A 3,584-nucleotide genomic window follows, 5' to 3' on the forward strand; every position below is an offset into this window, starting at 1 on the left:
TTTAAAACAGTTTGGTCTTCATGTTCTTCATGATGTTAAAAGAACTTTTAGACCTGGTCCATGTTATGACTCCCCTGAGAGCTGGATTTTCTGCACTCCCCAGGACAAACAGAAGGCAAGATTTGACCGTGATTATGTTTATTTGGGCAGTGGAGATGGCCAGCCCAGACAAATCAGGCTCCGTGGTAGCTTTCTAACCAAGCTCAGAAGATGTGTTTTACTGGAGCAAGATATTAAAAGCTAATCTGAGAGTAGAGGCCGGAACCCAGAAACATTTGGCTAAAACCCAGTGAAGATAGTGCCTAAACCAGATGGATATCTGCCTGCATCTTTTCTGAGGTCCTGACACTCAGAAAGGTCTGTGGTGGTGGGTATAGGGAGTGCAATGTCCTCTTTGAGTCCGCTAAAGGATTTAACATCTCCAACCCTAAGGATAGGCCAGTGTCTGCAGAAAGCAGGATGTAGGATCCCATGACACAGTCTCCGTATCTACAGAAAAACAATTTTCTTCCATGTCACTGGGTTCCTATTATTACCTCCTTTATAAGACAGAACTTCTCCCAGGGTATGGCCATGAAAGGCATCCTGCCAAGGATTTAGGAGGCTAGGGATGGTACTCTGTATACGGTGTCAGCCATAATCTGGCTTCTAAATATGGCAAAGCCATTTAACTCTTGGTGTGGTGCTGGCTTTTCTTTATAAAATGGGATGCTGGGGAGATGGAGAGTTTCCTTTTCACTACAACAGTCTCTCTTTCTTTCTCTCTCTCTTTCTTTTCTTTTTCTTTCAGCACTGCCAAGAGAAGGCCTTTTGTACTCAGGTTAAATAAGAACATCCTGCAAGGAGTCTGTTCTTTTATGCAGCCTAAAGATCAAGTAATAATCATTGACATTGATACTGAGCATGTCGATTTTGAAGAGACTGGCATGTAAGTATTAGGTGCCTCGAAATAAGATGAATTACTTGGACCAGACGACTTTCTAAAAAGTGTGTGTGTGTGTGTGTGTGTGTGTGTGTGTGTAGAGGTTGTTTTCCCATCACAAAATTGATTGTAATATTTAAAGCTGATGTTTTCAGCTATCACTAATTCTCCAACTAGTGAATTGTAAAGGACCTTAAGGTGAAAAGTAGAAAGTAGGACCTTAAAAACATTTTAGTCTTGACACCCAGACTTAGAAATGCTAAAGAGTGGAAGATGTAGGCTATTAAATAGAAATATTAACTTTTGGCGGGGAAGAGCAGGAGGGATGTATAATTAACTCGTGTAAGGATTCTTCATCACCCTTAAGTTACAAAAATAAAATAATTTTCAGAGGAGTCTAGGAGTCCGTGGCAGGAGGCACGTCGGGGAACTACCTGTCGGGCAGACCTAGGGGCTCCCAAGCCTGAGTCCTTCCGCAAAGGCCCTGCCTCCAGCGCGGGCGCGTTTCCCAGCGCGCAGGCCCCGCGCAGTGCGGCGAATCCCCCATTGTTCACGCGCTCCCAGTGCCGGCTGCTCACGGTGGCTGCCCTTGGGTGTCACAACCCGTCGCTAGCATACAGTAGTGTAAAATGAAGCTTGTTTAAAGACTCTCTTTGATGAGCGAAGATCAAACGGCCTGGGGACCCCCGGTCTTAATCAGACTTGAGCCAGGATGGCATTTTCACAAATAGTCCGTTTGCTCGGCTTTGAGCAGACTTTGTGCTCAGCACATTCATCCGGCTGCGGGGCGGGTAATCCCGGCTGAAGCCCCTTGCCTGGTCGCAAATCCATTCACACTACAATGGCTGCTGTTGGTTTGCTGTGTCAGTTCATGGGCAAATAAATACAGGGCCTTTCTGACTTAATTAGAGGCGGGTGAGGGGAAAGGCGACTGAGGGGAAGATTAAAGCTCTGAGGGACATCAGGCTCCGCGGTGTCTCCGGCGTCCGGGGGGAGGTGGGAGAAACCCGCTCTTCTGCTGCCTCCTGGTGGAATTTCCGTAGAAGTTCTTAGTAGGGAAGAGAAAAGGATGTATTAATCCTGTAGTTATATTTATTTTCTAGGTCCAATGACTTGTGTATTTTCATAACTCCCTATGCTGCAAACTCTCTAAAGCCAAATATATTTTGTCCTTCTTAATATTCCACATAATGTTTTGTTGAAAAATTAAATCTACACATGGTAGAATTAAAATAAGGTCTGGTACTGTCGCCACCATATACTTAAAAAATAAAAGGGAGCTGGGGTGCGAAACTTAGGTTCTCATTAAATGTTTTAGTTTGGTTGAAGTTCAAAGGCTCTATATTGCATTGCTGGATAAAAATGTCTGGGTCTCCAGATTACTATGTTAATATATAATGTTATAGGGAAATGCTAGGCTAAACAAATATTAAGAAAGTTCAGACAATGTAACTATTCAGGGAGAATGAAAATATAACAGAATATGCTTTTTAAATTTATTTGGATAATAAAAATATTAATCTCAGATTTACATTTTCAAAAGGAAGATAAAAACATTCAATATGCAAAACAATAGTTATAATGTACTATTTAATAGTTTCACTTCATTTGAGTCAACATGATGTACAAGGAGAAAAGGAACAGCAGGAAAATTAATAAAACAACATATTGGAAGTGCAGGTCCTAGCATAGTATATGCAACTGTTAACATATATGTTAATGGCAGTTATGCATTTTATTGATAGCCAATATTTTAAACTAGACCCAATTTTGTTCTTCTGTCTGATGTTTTTTGAAGAATTCTGGCAGAAAATAAAAGTTCTATTTTTTTTAAAGATTTCTTTTAAAGCAGAAAAGATCATGGAAGATGTGTAAGAAATGCCATCTCTAAACATTCAGTTCAATATGAATTGTGTACTCAATTTGTAGCTATCAGTTCGATGCTAAGTAAAAAATTGTATACTATTATTTTAGGATTATATTCTAAAATATATTTATAATCATGACTTTAAGAAGCACATCGACCTCAATCAAAACCTCTCAAAATGTCATTAGTATGTTCATTATACTTGTCTACATTTCCTGATTGTGCTGTTTTCTCCATCAGTATCTCCATCTTCTCATAATATTACTGCAGTCCAGCTGATTCTGTTTACCACAAGAATCATATTCTTTAAAGTAAGCTCTAAGTTTGAAAAAGAAATGAAAAACGTTTTGCAAATACCAACAGCTTTGTGAATTCAGCAGAGCCACAAGCTTACTTAGAAGCTATGGAAGCACTGAGGCAGAGTAGAGTGGTGAATTAGCTTTCTATTAGGGGCATATTCTCCTATGCCTGCCTGCTAACCATTTACTAGTATCATTTACACTAAGAATTTTAGAAGGGAACTGTGGCTAGAGCTGTGAAGTCTAAAGGTTTAAAATGCATGTTTTCTTTGTATTTAGAGTTCCTGATTTGCAGGCAAAGTCCTAAACTTGTTTGAAAAATTACTTCGTTAGGGTTTAATTCACAGCTGAGATTAGAAAAATAAGTAAGTAAATAAATAAGTGGAACTTTCTTTTTCTTTTTTTTTTTTTTTTGGAACTTTCTTACGAGTATGTAAAGAATAGGAGAGAAACAGATTTTTTTTTCCTGTTTTTATAGGCATTGACAAGCAAATAT

Source organism: Pongo abelii, chromosome 8 (genome assembly GCF_028885655.2).
Source record: "Pongo abelii isolate AG06213 chromosome 8, NHGRI_mPonAbe1-v2.0_pri, whole genome shotgun sequence".
NCBI lineage: Eukaryota > Metazoa > Chordata > Mammalia > Primates > Hominidae > Pongo > Pongo abelii.